The following is a 17,812-nucleotide window of genomic DNA, read 5'->3' as shown; positions in this document are numbered from 1 at the left end:
CCCGGCACCAGGAACATCACGGGGAGGTAACTACACACCCTTTACTCTTAGAAAAAACATCTACATTCTTTTAAAAATTATCCAGAAAAAAGTTAAATTGATTTATATTTAATCCAAGTGATCCAGGAAAAGAGCAGTGGCATCTGTGATTGGAGCTATAGGAGAAGCCCCTGTAGCAAAGAAGAGAAGGCACAACAAACATTGGGGTGGGCACAGGATGGGAGCTGGCACAGGAGCGCAGCTTGATTTATAGTGAGTGATACTGGCAGTGCCTAAGGTCTCTCAACTTTTCAGGGACTCAAATCATATTTTAGACCTGAAAAATAAGTATTCCTTCCAAACTATGAAAAAATAAGATCAAAATTAGCACGTATACAATTAAATGTATGAAAATGAAACATACATTGATTTCTATATTAAACTTAATAGTTATAAGAATTTCTTTAATTTTGGGGGGAAATTGCACGCTAGATTCTCTCTCTTCAAAAGACTGTCCAACACTTCATGTTGATTGCTGAAAATCATAAACAATAGTAAACAACATGGATCACTCTTAGAAAAGTAACTTCAAAACAAAATCAAAATAATCCTTTCCAAACATTTATAGTGAATCCTGTTTAATAGAAGTCAATGGGTATATTTTAATATATTGATAAAATGTGGGCTAGAGCCTTTAAAATAATACCTGAAAGACTCTTAAGTTACCTTTTGAGGACCTGCCTGCACAGTCCAATGGGAGTCTAGATGCTACCTGCATGTATCATGTACCAAAGTGTAAAGCACACTTTCTGTGTTTTGAAACAAAAAAACACATTTTATATGATCAAGCCCCAATTCTTCTTGTTGCTTTACAAATTATGTCTTACTATTTTATCCCTTGGGGTTAAAAAAACATTTTTTATATTTTTGAATATTATTCTTTAATTACCTTCAAAGCAATAATCATAGATTTTCACATTCTAAACTTTTAGTGATCCTGGTAACTTTCCACGAAACTATCATCACATTGAAGAGAATGGAAGCTACATAGGAATATATTTATTCAGGAGATAGGGTACGTGATTTTTTGGCCTGGGCACATTTTGTGGCAGACAAACTATACTGGATTTAAAAAATCATTACAGAGAAACATAAGCCAAGACATTTGAAGACAATTATATATTCTCAAGTCATAACTTTTCAAATGATAGATGGTACTAAATAGTGTATTCCTAAATATTCTTGGGCAGATGTGTTCACACATGCTGAAAACAAATACCAAAAAGTGTGTTCCATTTAACATAATTGTTTTTATTATCTTTCTCTATGTAGGTGCCCTGTAGGTTCCAGAAATGAAAGCAAGATTTTTTTCCTTCTCATCTGATATAAAGTCTGAATCCCAATGACACATAAATAACTATATTTAAGGCTGCATTAATTGTTTTACAGCCCCGTGTTCCATCAGGTAACAGATGGATAAAAATTAGCATGAAACCAAACCTGGGATTTTTCTTTCTCCTCTAGTTACTTTCACAGAAACTTAAAAATAAATAAATAAAACATTAGCAAAAGTAAACTAAATTCACACAAACCACCACCAAGTATCAAATAACTTGGGTCCCAATTAGTAAATAAGGAAACCAAAAAGGACAATAAATTGTGTAAAAGTTACAGAAGATGTGCCACTTCCCTGTATGCCATTGTCCAGACATAGCAATGAAGGAAAATTCTTACCAACTTATAAAAAATCTTGGCTGTAGAGAATAGCTTTTTATTTCACTAAAAACATACCATAGCTTATGTTTCTTACATAAATTTGTAGCATAATATACAAGTATATAATTAACTTATAATTTTCTAGTAACACAAATTAGCAAATACTCGTGAAGGTTTTTAAATCCCAAACCTCAGATCTGAATTCTAAAAGTCCATGGCAGCCTGATTACTTATGATATATTTCAATCTGAGATTATTTACGGTGCATTTCAATCTGAAAATTATTTTTTCCCTTCCTTTCAAAAATCAATATACTATTTGTGTCAAAAAAAAGATGTTTTCACCAAAGCTTTTTTTAAAAGGTCTAATAAAAAACACAAGAAAAACAATTTCTAAAATAAAGCATGAGAAAAAACAGACACAAAACATATTCAATAAAACATTAAATTACAACTATATTTCATGGACCTAAACTTATTATATAAAACTGATGAATTATATGCCTTATAAGCTTGACAAAAATATTATCTAATCTCAGGAAATTTTGACTGTCCAGAGAAAATTAATCATAAGGTATATTATTGAAAGACAGCTTTCATATTTACTGAATTAAAATATACATGTTGGAGGGAAATTAATTACTACTGAACATGCTTAATTTTATTCTTATCAATAAGTGAAATGTGATGCTATAAATATGGGTACTATTCTACAGAAGTATTTCCAAAGCTTTCCATTTCTTTTAAAAACGTGGTTTCAAATTTTGATAAATTTCTAATCAGTTGAGCACCTTGCTATGTGATTAAAACAGAGTTCAGCTCTAATCTCAAAAATTAGTATCCAATTTATAATGCCTTAAGTAAGAACACTGGAAATATGGAATCTAGATTTGTACATAATTCCCTATTTATCTATTCAAAGATGCAATATAAAGTGTTTGAATGATACCTATCTTCTGCACTGTGGTGCATGCCATTCTCCCATGACACCATGAAATCAGTCACAGACAAGCCATAAGGCAGTGAAGCAGAGAACAGGACCAGGCAACCATTTGGATATTGTTTGATGAGTTTAGTGTCACGGACACAGAGAAGCAGCCAAGATTCATTCATCGCCCACCACCCTTCACTTTCTCTCTCTTGCGATACATCTGGCCAGACTTTAAGTTGTGGACTTCAGAAATATTTACCTTACTGTCTTCATAGAGGAAGTTAGCAGCTGGTTGGGTGAGTCTGAAAGAGTTCCTTGCATACGCTGAAATATAAAGCCTCTGACTCAGACACTCCCTACTTCCTTTTGTGATGACCATGATAGTTTTAAATAATGTCATTAAAATGAAGTTATGTTCAGGCCCTTTACAGAGCAAATTAAAAGAACTTTGTAGAGTATTAGCTACAGCTCCAATTCAAAGTAGTCAAACTACAAGTAGATATTTTTAATAAATCAAATTGGAGCATAAAATTTTACTTAATTTGATATATAATAACACATGGTATTTTTATATGGTATATGTAGATATCCCTACATTGTGGCACAATTAGCACTTTTTACATATGCAGATTCAATCACTGGGTTTTTTGTTTTTTGGTTTTTTAATCGTTTACTTGATTCCACCCCCTCCAATTTTGGTATATAATGAGGAATACAGCAGAGCCCCATCTTCAAGGATTCATATTCTAAGATTTATAAATTTAACTACCATAGGAGAAGTATGAGTGCAGTACTAGCAATGTGAAGAAAGCAAAGTGCTGGAGAACGGAGTGAGCATTTTCTCATTCATACAATAAAAATTCAGATCAATTATATTTTCATTTAAAATCTAAATTCTTTATATTTTTTATATGGTGAATATATTTTTATATTTATATATTTTTATATAGTCACCAGCATGGTGTTTGGCTTGAGAATTGGAAAACACTGTTTTGGGGTAGGTAAGTGAGCTGACCCTTTCAGGAGGAATAGGGTTGCACTTTTCTTAGTGTTTCTGACTTCACCTTAAACATTATTTCTACAAGCGTTTGTCCACACTGCCTTCATTTTAATTATATGATTTAATGCCAAAATTGAATATCATGATTATTTGAAGCTCTCTCAGATGAATATCCTATCAGAGGGATAGATGTGACCACATGGGGAGAGATATCTACCTTCACGATATTTAGTGATAGGAACATGGAAAACTAAACAAATACAAAAAAAAAATGAGAAAAGATAATAATTATTAACTCCAGGGAAAATTAAGCTTATACTGTTAAATGTATATCATAGCACACTTTATAGCTCAGCCATGGACAAAATTCTCTTAGTTATAATGATTTAAAATTGAATATTGAGCTAAACAAAACTTATGATATGTCTCTCTAGGGAGATTAGGAGACTGTAGAGCATGGGGTGGGGAACAGAGTACCCAAAGTACATGATCCTCTATGAAAGGCAGTCTACAGACCATCTCTAAAAGTAAAAAGCAGAAAAAGAGCAACATTAGCATGTTATTTAGAGATCTGGAGGAAGACACAAGAAGTAGCAGTAAAAGCAATTCAGAGGCATTGTTCCTGTTAAGCGGGAAGCAGAGTGGAAAGAGGAAGGCAGGCAGAGACTGCTGTTTAACGTGATAAGCTTTGTGGTCTCATTGGGAATCCCCACTATTTGGATCATACATAACCAGTAAATAAAATGAAGGGTAAATTGCTAGATCTAGGGTTAAATCGCAGCTTGACAACTCTACTACATGTGTGACCTTGAGCTAGTAACTGAGCTTCTCTGAGCCCCTTTTCTCATCCATACAATAAGAAATTAGATCAACTCTGTTTATGAGAATTCATACACATGTAGTCACCAGCATGGTGTTTGTTGTAGGACAGGCCCTCAATAATCTTAATTCCCCCTTTTATCTCCTGTCCTCCATCACTACACTCTTGTTATAGTGTATTATGTCCTATTAACATACAACATAAGAAACTGGGTCACTTCTGCCATTTTTATATAGCATTTTACCTTCTGAAATCTGGGGTTTTACCACTGCTATCCCTCCGGAGTAGCAATAACAATAGTTTCTTCCAATGAGCCAAATAATAGAGAGGTTTCTTCACAGGGATTTTAATCCATAAGAGGAGAAGGGAAAGCTTTTAGGAATAACAAGCAGTTGGGAGTGAAAGCACAGAGTTAACAGCAGGGAGAGGAGATGCCTGAGCTGCACGGAGGTTGATGTGTGAAGGGAATGACCAGGATAACCAATCTGTCCCAGTTTGCCGGGGATTTTCCTGGTTTTAGCATCCCGGGAACTGCCTGAGTTCTGGCTGGAGGTCTATTGAGACTCATTTTCTCCTTTCAGCTACAGTTCCCAGAGCTTCTCACAAGAACTTTGCTTATCTAGCGTACCCCAGAACCATGCTACCCATGGTAATTCAATTCTCACTATCTTAAGACACACCATAAGATATTCCTGACCCCAAAAATATGCCCTCGTCTGCTCAGTGATGCCTGAAATTATCACGGCAGGAGACATGGGCTTCCACATCATTGATAGAAGGTTTATGCCAGTGTATATTATTGAATATAATAATTATTCTGAGGGCCGAGCTGGTGGCGCACTCAGGAGAGTGCAGCGCTGGGAGCGCAGCAGTGCTCCCGCCGTCGGTTCGGATCCTATATAAGGACGGCCTGTGCACTCACTGGCTGAGCGCGGTACGGCCAGTCACAAAAAGACCAAAAAATAAAATAAAATAAAAATAATTATTCTGATGTGAGCATCACATATTGCACATGAGTGTTGCTGTTCAACTCTGTACCCCACAGATACGTGCAATCAACTTTGTCACCATAAAAAATAAATTAAATAAATAAATAAAATTTTAAAAGAAACCAAATTAATTAAGCACAAAAGAATAACACAGTATGATTCTCTTTAACAAAAGATCAAGCCAAGATCTGATATAAAGATCTAATATAAAAGATCAAAACTATATTTTTAAGGATCCCTACATGGATGGACATATTAAGTCAGTGAAATGATTGCCTAAATTACTTCTACTGAAAGAGGTTTTGTTGATAAAGAAATGGTGGAGGGAGACTTTAGAGGTTATGGAAGTATTTTGTTTGTTAAATTGCATGCATACACTGAGTGTACATTTATGTATCCAAGTTATATTTCATAATCTTAAAAAGTCAACCAAAAAACATAAAGAAATCAAATTCCTCGGAGATAAAGTCATGGCACAGTGTATATAACTGATAATTTATCTGTTCCTGATCAATTAGGTTTTGATGGAGAAGGGGCTGGGAACCTTGAGGCAAGGATAAACAGGTGACAGTGACATAAAGAATAGAATGCAAAATAAGACCAAGAGGACTAGAATACATGGCCATGGAAGAGATCAGAAGTCACAAGTTTCCCTCCAACATCCCCCAAGCCCAAGGAAAGGTGCTGGTGGTGATGCAGGCTGCCCCAGCAGAAGAGCAATCCCTCCCAAGGAAGAGACCTGGAGAGATTTCAGGCCTCTGAGTACGATTATTGGCCATCAACATCTTTCTTGAGATTTAGTAGTGAATTTACCTCTCACCTACAACAAAAGATAGGAGCAATAATGCAAATCAGTAATTGAATATGCAAATAAATGACATACTCAAACTAGAACCTTGATACACAGAAGCAGTGATGAGAATCTTATCTCCTTGCTCTAAGTGATCAGTTCTCATTCACAAAGAAAAGGTTTCCACACTGCTCAGGACTGTTCAGCCCTAAATGTTTTCTCCACGCATTTAGGAAGATGACAAAGAAAGAAGACACAACAATCACAATTCCTTGAACTTGTTAAGACAAGTGAATAGATATGATGAAGGGTGGGACGGGGAAGAGGGAGCGGGGAGGGAGGATTCAATAAAGGGACATGAATATCGACTACATTGTATACTGGTAAAATAAAATTTTAAAAAAAAAAAAGAGATGGGAGCCTGATTTACCACTATCTATGAAACAAAGTAAGCATTTCTAAACAAAAATTTGTTCTAAAAACCTTAGAATGAGCATTTGAATGCTGTCCATAGGTGCAGTTGGCACCCTGCTCAAGCGCCTGCTTACTGATGTGTAGACCCAGCTTCTGGGGTGGTTTCCCTGTGACTCAGAGCACAGTACTGTCCCTAAAGTAGATTAAAAGCATCTAGCTTTACACCAGGTTTCAAAATAGTACCTGACTAAGGCAGTCGTTATGTGGTTCATTCAGTTTATATGTGAACCAGATTTGAAGAGGTAATTTTCCCATCTCGGTTCTTTATAATGACAATAATTGTGATATAACCATACAAATTTCAGGATTGACAGCATTTATCAGCCTGTCTCAAAGCATACTCGTCTGTTAGTGAGAGAGTATATCAAGAGACAAAACATACATTCATACATGAAAGCAAGACAGCACTGACTCGAGTTTTGTATCCATTTTTATTGCGATTTGTCATTGGTCTCTTGTAGCCTAATTTCTTTCAACCTTATCCCATGTAAATATGCCTGGGATAATGACCTAAAATAGGATTTGGTACAATGTTTTGTTATCATTCCTTAATCTCAGATGTCCCTCTGGACCCCTAACTTTTTTGGCTGGCTTCTCTTTGTACTGTTTTCCACTTTCTCTTCCCCCTCTTCTTCCCAGTTTGCTCTGTCTTGGAATTTTCCAGAGATATATCTGTTGGGGTAGTTTTCTCACCTGGCTTCTCTAGATGCTTACCTGAACTAAGCAACTTCAGATAGAAGCTGAAACTTGGGGTGTTAATTCATTCTTGTCACCCTGCCAGCCTCTCCTCCACCCGTCTGATCTGGCAATGGAAAGTCACATCTGCACCACCCAGAACCTCCCTGCTACTATACAGGCTAGAGTTTGTTGAGGTGGGTTTGTCCCTTGAAAAGTGGCCAGGTACAGAGAAAGGTAGGTTGGGACCATTGGTGGCTCACACCTTTGTCATGAGAACATGCCACACAGGGGCAAAGATGAATTCCAGTCTTGTCTCTCGCATCACAGTGTTAAGCTGCATGTTGCACCAGCTTTCACGTGTTGTGCACAGAAGGGACTGCAAGCCTAGTTTTGGCTGAATGTTTTCCAAAGTACAGCCAATTTTAACACAAATGACTGGGTCTTCTATTGCAAAAAGCCATGGGAATTATAGGGCACCATCATTTTACAGTTGCCTGGCTGTCAATTTTGTCTAGTTTTGCTTCTTTCCCAAGAAAGAGGGGATTCTGCCAGCTTATCCAAAATAAAATAAAGTAGTTATTGCTCACTTTCATGAAGGTTTATGAAGGTAATATATTAGTAGAGAAAAATATACTCACAAATAATCCCTGAAACTTAATTTTGATTTAGCAGTAGATATAAACTTTCTGAGGGAAAAGGTTGCTGTTAGTATGGAAAATATAGGCTTACAAGTGGATTTCCTATTCTCTTTATTCTAATCGTGGTGATAATTGACTAGGGTGAGCTGAAATATTTTTAATCCCACATCCTTTCTATTCTCCAACTATTGCAGTTATAAAATACTTTCAAGTGGTGAAATGGTTAGCAGGTTAAAGACAAGGGACCCAAGTGACGCATAAACTGGATAATCCTCCTGGAATTACCAAGAATCAACCATATTTAAAGCTCTACTCACCATTGTTTTCTTCTCCAGTTAAACTCAGACATCTCTCCCACTACTGTGTTTGCAATAGTTTATTTACAACCAGCCAATCTCACAGTGACATAAATCCAAGAAGGAAACTCATCCATGGGAACTGACATGTTAATTCTTCTCCCTTGCCATACAATGATAAACAAAATTTCCTTAGGCCTTACCAGTTCATAAGTACAGATGGGGTCACATGAATTGTAATAACCTACATTTTACTGTCCTTTGTTCTCACTTACTAACCCAGGGCTAAATCCTGCTGTGATGTTTCACGACTCCTAAGGAAACAAGTTTGCCCAACAGCTACAGCTACCCCATGAGCATTCCATTTTTCTCTTCTGCTTTGGCCCCTCATCACTGATCTCAGTTTCCAGGGAGCACCAGTGTATGTATCTGCCAAGAAGGTATTTCCTGGTGCCCTCATATTTGCCAACTCACAAGGGGTCAGCACCATACTTGGTCCCATGAAGAAGTGGGGCCTTCCCAACTCTTATTGTACTCTGTTGCCAGGCACCCAGCAGAGATGCTTATTGTACCTGTGACTTCTAGAGCTTGTCATCCAAAGAGCTCCTTTGGCTGATGCTTATCCTTGAGACCAGATGAATAACAGGAAAAACTTCTGTGTTTCTTCATTCACCCACTGTATCCATAGTTACTCCTGCATAAATATCCTTTTTGTAAGTGCTTTGTCTCAATTAAAATTAATAATTATAAAATAGGTACTTTAAGGCACTAACAAACGATCATATAACCCAAATATATTTGAATTTTCTTTACTATTAACCCTGAATTTTCTATGCTTAAAATTTTACCTAAAGGCTTTATTTAAGTATATTCTCCCATTATCATCCCCAAATGAACCATTAGCCATACTCTCTCTTTAGAAGCATAATATCAAGTGAATAAGAAATGTTCACCTTTCCCAACAAATGGCTTGGAAGTAAAACAAAGTGGTCTATCTAGATCCAAAGTCATTCTCTTCTCTAAAACTTGGGTGTCTTAAATTAACTAGGCAGTAATTTTATAAATAATTATGAAAAGCACTGCCTCCTCACAGTCATCCCCATGCTAACACTACAAGAAAAATAATGGTTTCTTTCCACATAGCTTTGATATCATGACTGCCAATCTCAGAGTGCTTTAATTCATGGTAGTTCTCCAGCTACCTAAACAACATTTTTCATTTTTTTGAGATTTAAAAATAATAATAATAATAATGACTCCAATTCAACATATGGGTGCCCGGATTTAGAGTAGTACTCTGGAAAGGGGAATGACGTGGGTGTACTAATTACTCTGAATTAAAGGAAATTCTCTGTACCTCCTGATATATATTAGCTTATTCCCTGGAAGCTGAAGTCATTTGTGTTTTATTTGTTTGCTTAATATTTTGTTTGTTCCAAATTCCAGGCATTAAAATTTTTATATAAACTGTTTGCCACATCTAATCCTTCTAATCTAAGTTATTTATTTGAATGAAATCTTGTATAAGCAAGTTCCATGTCTTAATTGCATGTTGTATCATGGTTAATTTATTCTAAGTGATTACACATTAGGTCTATTTTTATTTCTTGGTATATTCTTTGTTTTTTTTTACTGTAGGCAGGGCACAAAAGACTTCAGTTAGTCTACAGCTTTTGTCTACATGTAAATATTTATTTACCTTATCTTTTCTTCTTGCTCTACTTCCTCCACCTTCTGCTTTTCTCTTTTACTTTTGAAAGGAATGATCCTAGCTTTCACTTGACCATAAATAACATGATATAATATTTTCCTCAGAATGGCCATCATTGGGACTTCCTATAATCTATTCTCATCAGAATTCCAAATGCTGGAGGCCTACTGCTTTCCATTATTTCTGCCATATCATTTCATCATGTTGTCATGGTTACAACCAACAGAATAATAAATGGTAAATTCCTGAAGAATTAAGTCATTACTATTGCCTATTAGTGACCTTTTCTATTTGAACTCTTTTATATTTATTACCAGGGATTTTTCCCAAATAAAATCCAATTCTAATTTCTTTAAAAGAAAATTAAAGTTCACTTTCTATCTAAAAATTTTACCTTTCCAAAGAAATTCAATAGTTGGTCCCATTTGCTTTTCTCTGTTATTTTATCACCATATCTTGAATATCATTGACTTTCATGAAAAATAAATATTTTAAATCTCTAGATTCATTAATCTTCACCCTTGACCAGTTCCAATGGCAAGGTCAAATATAAATGATGGATTTAATTTTCCATAAGCTTCTGTTTACTTATTCTTTGAAATCATTGTTCTTGGTTCAAAATGGGAGTTTAAAAACTTCTACCTATATGCTTCGATGTGCAGTGTAATTTTTAAATCTACACTTTAATTTTAATTAAGTCTGCAAGTCAGTGGCCTTGGAGGTAAACACAAATCTAATTCCTCCTTCATTAACAGATAGACATATAGTAAGTTAAAGGAAACTGTAGATATCTTTTCAGTCTAAATCTCCCATTTTAAAATGTGAGAAAAGTAGGACTTAGAAAGTCTGTGTATTTTTCGAATAAGAAATAGTTGAAATTAAGCCCCAGGATGCCTGTGATCTTTTCTTCTCATTGAACCGTGATGCCTTCCTGATCATTTCTGGGCTATTCTCCCACGGCTCCCTCTTCAAGTCATCCTCAGTGAGAAGTTGGAAGTCAATGTGGCTACCATCTTGACTTACTCATGAATACCCCCACAAAATCTGCCTCAGATATGACAATCCATCTGTTCTCATAAGGGTCTATGAGAAATAGAGAGTCCCACATAATCTTACAAGAAGTGAAAGTAAACCTATTAAATTCAGAGCAGTTTTCTTACTGTTTTTGGAGTAATAAATTCCCAGCCCATGCAAACTTTTAAGAGGATGCCTTTATTCTATGGGTGAAGATGGCAAGAACATATAGAGATTCTGCATTCAACAAAAAAGATCATGTTCTGAAACTCATAAGAAAACAAGAAGTAAGTATAAACTAATGGCAAGCCTACCACGATTAGGGAAAGATTCAAAGTTTCTTTTGTTGCTGTCATTTCATTTATAATGTTATCAATTTTATTATGGGCAAAATATAAAATAAAAGTAAAACTCAGAATAAAAACTGGGAATCACCAGCATCTAGTCTGTGCAGGAAACCTCATTCAAAGAAAACACAAATTCCATTTCACATATTCAGGCTTCCTTAAAGAGACCATTCTAAGGATTTCACAAAGCTTGACTCATCAAAAATGCTTCCTAAATCCTTTTTGGATAACTCTTCCCATCCCCAAACTATCACTCATATCGGCAACTAAATACCCTTCCCTTTCTCGTCAGATGCACTGTTTCTTCACCACAGTGATGCCTCACTTTCCCACTGTCTCTTTCTTTCTTGCATGTGTTCACACTGTCCCTATTGATAAAGCCCCTATTGTCATGTGACCCACCCATACCACCACGCAAAATGCATGCACATCTTTTGGAGATTTAGTTTTTCTTCCACTACATTTCCTGAGACTATCAGTCCCCTTTGTTGAAAGTGGTGAAAGTGAATAAAATTCTGTGGAATCTCTCTCTCTCTCTCTCTCTCTCTCTCTCTCTCTCTGTGAAATGGAAAGAAAACAAGGTGAAGTGTCAAAAAATTTAAACAACATAGTCATTAGAGTAAATTTCACAGATACATTGAACTGTGTACCCTTATAATAGATAACATATTCATCTCAGATGCCCATGGCTCATTCATAGAAATTGGTCATATATTAGGTCACAAAGAAACTATCAGTAACTTCAATAAAGGAGAAATATTACAAACAACACTTACTGATCACATTCAATAAAACTGCAGATTACTACTAATAGTAAAAAAAAAAAAAAAAAAAAAAACTCACAAAATGATCCTTCACATAGATAGTGAAAATTCTCCTGCTAACTTCTGAGTGAAAGGTAAAATAGAAACTGAAATTACAGACTTAAAAAATAATAATAATAATAATGACAGTAGTTTCCAGTTCTGGTCAAGATATGGAAAACACACTCTGCTCTATTCTCTCTGGCTAAAGACAACTAAAATCCCTGGACAAAGCTATAAAGTAACCACAAGAAGACTCTGAAAGATAGTAAAAGAAAGAAGACTGGCTAGGGACCACAGGGCTGGAGGGGCAAACTAGTATAAAATTATCTCTTTTTTTTTCTTTCTATACAGTCCATATATATATATATAGCCAGAGATCTAGGAAGGGCATAGTCTTGAAGTACAAAACCCTTTAGACTACCCTTCCCCCCTCTACAGGTAGATGCCATGAAAGAAGTAACACCCTTAACTTCCCCACCGGTCTGGATGCTGCAGAGACTGTGGGGTGGAATCATGATCCACCCCACACCAAGAAAACACAAGCAGAAGCAGCAGTGCCCTGCTCCCATCCTTTGATGGTGACTGCAGACACAGATAACAGAGCCCTACTCCTTCCCACTTGCACTGCATGCAGAATCTGTGAGGCAGAGTCCGGCCAACTATCAACACCCTGTAGGAAGCAAACACCAGAAAAAGGTAGCACCCTTTCCCCTTTCAGCTAGAGAATTTGAGGATCATGAAGAGGTGGTAGATGGAGAAAAGGATGCTTTAAATTTGTATATGAAGTCCAGGGCTCACCCCATCCCATTCATCTGTGAAAATGAAGAGAATCAACAGAGCAAAAGCTTTGAGACCTGACTTATGGGATGGTTTCAGATTGGCTGCTGGGTAATGCAAAAGCAACACAGACCAGAACAGCACTGCAAAGATTTTGACAACTAAATTAACATGAAAACCAGAGCCCATCAAAATGGTCCAGGATGTACTTTCTATCATAAATGTGTTAACTGCCTACTTAAAAAGAAGATTTAAGTGGGAACCAGAGTCTCATTGCATAGTACTCACAATTTCCAGGACACAATGCAAAAGTACTCATCAATCCAAAAACCAAGAGAATCTCAGTTCACATGGCAAGAGATAATCAATATGTCAACACCAAGAAGATACAGCTTCCCTGTGAAACTATCAACAGGGTTTTAAAAGGAGCTATTATAAAAATGCTCTAATGAGTGGTTTCAAATTCTCTTGTAATAAATGGAAAAACTAAAAGAACCAAATAGAAATTTAAGAATTGAAAAACACATTAACAAAAATGAAAATTTGCTGAAAGATAATGGAAATGACAGAGGAAAAAGTAACTCATCCAGGAGAGTGATCAATGGAGATCTTCTAAATTAAATAAAAGAAGAAAAATAGATTTTAAAAATGGCCAAAGCCTCAAGGACTTGTGGAACAACAATAACATTTCGAACTTTCATGTCATTGAAGTATAAGAGGAGAAGAAAGAGTGAAAGCTGAAAAAATGTTTGAAGAAAAAGTAGCTGTAAACTCAGATTTCATTGTAGATAGAGGAAATATGTAAGACACCTCTATCATAAAGAGGGGAGGGTAACAGAACTTAAAAAGTAATAAATTTTCTATTCCACTTGAAATGATAAAATATCAATACTAATAAACTGTTATAAGTTCAGTACATACATTGTAATCCTTAGAACAACCACTAAAAAATCCATACAGATATTTTTTAAAACAAAATAAATTAAAATATAATACTGAAATATATTCAAATAGTCCAAAAGCAAGTAAAGAAGGAAAAACAGAGCAACAGAAAACAGAAGAAATGAACAGAAAATGAATAAAAAATCGTCACAGCTAAATCCGAATCCATCAGTAATTAAGTTCCAGGTAAATGGTCTAAACTGAAAGGACAAAGTTGTCATAATGGGTAAAAAATGGCACAACTATATGCTGGTTATTAGAAACACTTCAAATACTGTATAATTTCATAGTCAGGTTAAAAGCAAAAACAAGGAACAAATATACCATGCAAACACTTACCAAAAGAAATCTGGAGTAGTTATACTAACTTCAGACAAAGTAAAGTTACAGAGAAAAAATCACCAGGAATAAGAATTGACACAAGATAATGATAAAAGGGTTAATATACCAGAGATATATAATATTCCTATCCTAAATGGGTATGCACTAAACAACAGAGCTTAAAAATACATGAAGCAAAAACTAGCAGAACTGAAAGGTAAAATAGACAAATCTGCAGTTATGGGGAGGACTTCAATAGCCTTCTCTCAATAATGAATAGAAATAAATAGACAAATAACTGAGATATAGAAGAACTGAACATCACCATCAACTACGGGAATATAATTGGCATTTATGGAGTACTCCACCAAACCACGGATGAATGCACATTAATTTTGAACACACATGCAACATTCAACAAGATAGATGAGATCCTGAATTATAAAACAAATTTAGAAGAATTGAATAAATTTTAACAAATTTAAAAAATTTTTAAATTAAATCATATAAAATAGTTATCTGACCAAATGGAATTAAAAAACAAATAAGTAACAAAAAGATAACATAAAAATCTTCAAATACTTGGAAATCAAACAACATACTTCTGTATAATCTGTGGCAAAAGAGCAAGTCTCAATAGAAATTGGAAAATATTTTGAACAGAATGAAATGAAAACATATCTGAATTTGTGGGATAAAGCAAAGCACTGCTTAGAGGTAAATTTATAACACTAAAGGCATATATTAGATGAAAGATCTCTGCAATAAGAACTGCAAATCACTACTGAAAGAAATAAAAGAGGACACAAAAAGATAGAAAGACATCCCATGCTCTTAGATTTGAAGAATTAACATTGTGAAATGTCCATACTACCCAAAGCAATCTACAGGTTCAGCGCAATCCCCATCAAAATACCAGTGACATTCTTTACAGAAATATAAAAAACGATCTTAATAGTCATATGGGAAAAAAGGACCTCAAATATCCAAAGCATCCTGAGCAAAAAAAATAAAGGCATAATACTCCCTGACTTCAAACTATACTACAAAGCTATAGTAACCAAAACAGCATGGTACTGGTATAAAAACAGACAAATAGAAAGAATAGAGAACCCATATACCCGCAGACAACTGATCTTTGACAAAGACAACAAGAACATACATTGCAGAAAAGACTGCCTCTTCAATAAGTGGTGTTGGGAAAACTGGTAATCCATAGGTAGTAAAATGAAACTAGACCCGTACCTCTCACAATATACCAAAATCAACTCAAAATGGATTAAGGACTTAAACATAAGACCTGAAAATAGAAAACTCCAAAAATAAAACACTTCAAGATATAAGACTGGGCAAAGACTTTATGAATATGACCCCAAAAGCACAGACAACAAACGGAAAAATAAACAAATGGGATTATACCAAACTAAAAATCTTCTGCACAGCAAAAGATACAATTAACAGAGAGAATAGATAACCTATGCAATGGGAGAAAATGTTTACAAACTATGCATCTGACAAGGTATTAATATTAAGAATATACAAAGAACTCACACAACTCAACATTAAAAAAGTAAGTAACCCAATTAAAAAATGGACAAAGGAACTGAATAAACATTTCTCATATGAAGATATACAAATGGCCAACAGACACATGAAAAGACACTCATCATCACTCAGCATCAGGGAAATGCAAATCAAAACCACACTGAGACATCATCTCACTCCAGTTAGACTGGCAGTTGTAAAAAAAGACAGAGAATAGCAAATGTTGGCAAGGATGTTAGGAAAGGGGATCCCTCCTACACTGTTGGCAGGACTGTAAATTAGTGCAACCAAGATGGAAAATGGTGTGGGGGTTCCTCTAACAACTACAGGGAGAACTACCATATGACCCAGCAATCCCATTGCTGGGTATATACCCAAAGGAATGGAAATCATCATGTCGCAGGAATACCTGCACTCCAATGTTTATTGCAGCGCTATTTCAATAGCCAAGAGTTGGATCAATCTAAATGTCCATTGGCAGATGATTGGATGTGCTAAATGTGGTAAATTATCTTCAATAGAATACTATTGTGCCATAGAAAAAGGATGAAATTCTGCCATTTGCAGCAACATGGATGAACTTGGAGAAAATTATGTGAAGTGAAATAAGCCAGGCACAAGAAGAGAAATACCACATGTCCTCACTCATAAATGGGAGCTAAAATAAGGGAGGGAGGGAGGGAGGGAGGGAGGGAGGGAGGGAGGGAGGGAGGGAGGGAGGGAGGGAAGGGAGGGAGGGAGGGAGGGAGGGAGGGAGGGAGGGAGGGAGGGAGGGAGGGAGGGAGGGAGGGAGGGAGGGAGGGAGGGAAGGAAGGAAGGAAGGATCATAATAATACATTAAACTTTCAAAAACAAAAGAGAATAGAACTATGGTTACAGAAGTGGGAAAGGGGGAGGAGGAACTAGTTCAGGGTCACAAAGATTATGTTTTGTAAACATGAGTGTACTAATTACACCGATTTGATCACCACATCTTGTAGACATACTGAAATTTGATTCTGTACCCCACAAATATGTATAATCAATTATGTTTCAATAAAAAAAACTGTCAAAAAAAGAAATAAAAAGTTCTCAAATCAATAATCTATCCGTTTACCTCAAGAAACAAGGCAAGAAGAAAAAATGGATACTAAAGTAGGCAAAAATTTCCATAGTCCCAAACATCTACACACACACACACACACACACACACACAGTACATTTACTAACTACAAAGGCACAAAAAAGTAACTTCACAGTGGAGAAATCTGGAAGACACCACCTTAACCAAGTGATCAAGATCAATACCATCAGTAGTAAGAAATAACCGATATCATGAATCCTATGTTAATATTCACTATGTTAATATTCACAGTACAAGTAATTGTACTGTGGTTTCTTGCCAAAAATGCATGACCTCATTCTAATCATGAAAAAAATATCAGATAAGCCCATATAGAGGAACATTCCACAAATACCTAATGAGTAGTTGTAATGGATTGAATTATGTCCCTCCAAAACTCATTTAAGCTTGAATTGTGTCCCCCAAGTTTTATGTATTAGAAACTTAGCCACCACTGTGACTGTAAAGAGGGTGGGAAATCCTATCATGGTAATTGAAAGGTTGGACCTTGAAGAGGTGGTTGGATGGTAGGACTGTGCAGTAGTAAATGGGTTAAAAATGGTGGTCAGGGGCATGGCTCTGAGGGCTTTAAAGGAAGAGAGAGGATAGTCTCTCTCTCTCTGCTCTCTTTGCTTGTACCATCTTGCAATGTGAGGCCTTTGCGTCACTGTCGCCACCATCGATGCTTTTCTTGGGCTTTGGACTTCCCAGTCTCAGAAACTGTAAGCAATAAATTTTGTTTTCCTTCCAGTTCTGTGTATTTTGTTATAAGCAATAGAAATGGACTAAAACAGTAGTCTCCGAAAGTGTTAAGGTCACAGCAGACAAGGGAAGACTAAAAATTGTTAGACTGAAGGAGACCAAGGAAAATAAGAAAACTAAATGCAATGTGGGAGCCTGATTAGAATTCTGGTGTGGGGGAAAAAATGTAAAAAAC

This window comes from Cynocephalus volans, chromosome 13 (genome assembly GCF_027409185.1).
Source record: "Cynocephalus volans isolate mCynVol1 chromosome 13, mCynVol1.pri, whole genome shotgun sequence".
Classification (NCBI taxonomy): Eukaryota; Metazoa; Chordata; class Mammalia; order Dermoptera; family Cynocephalidae; genus Cynocephalus; species Cynocephalus volans.
This window is presented reverse-complemented; position numbering follows the sequence as displayed.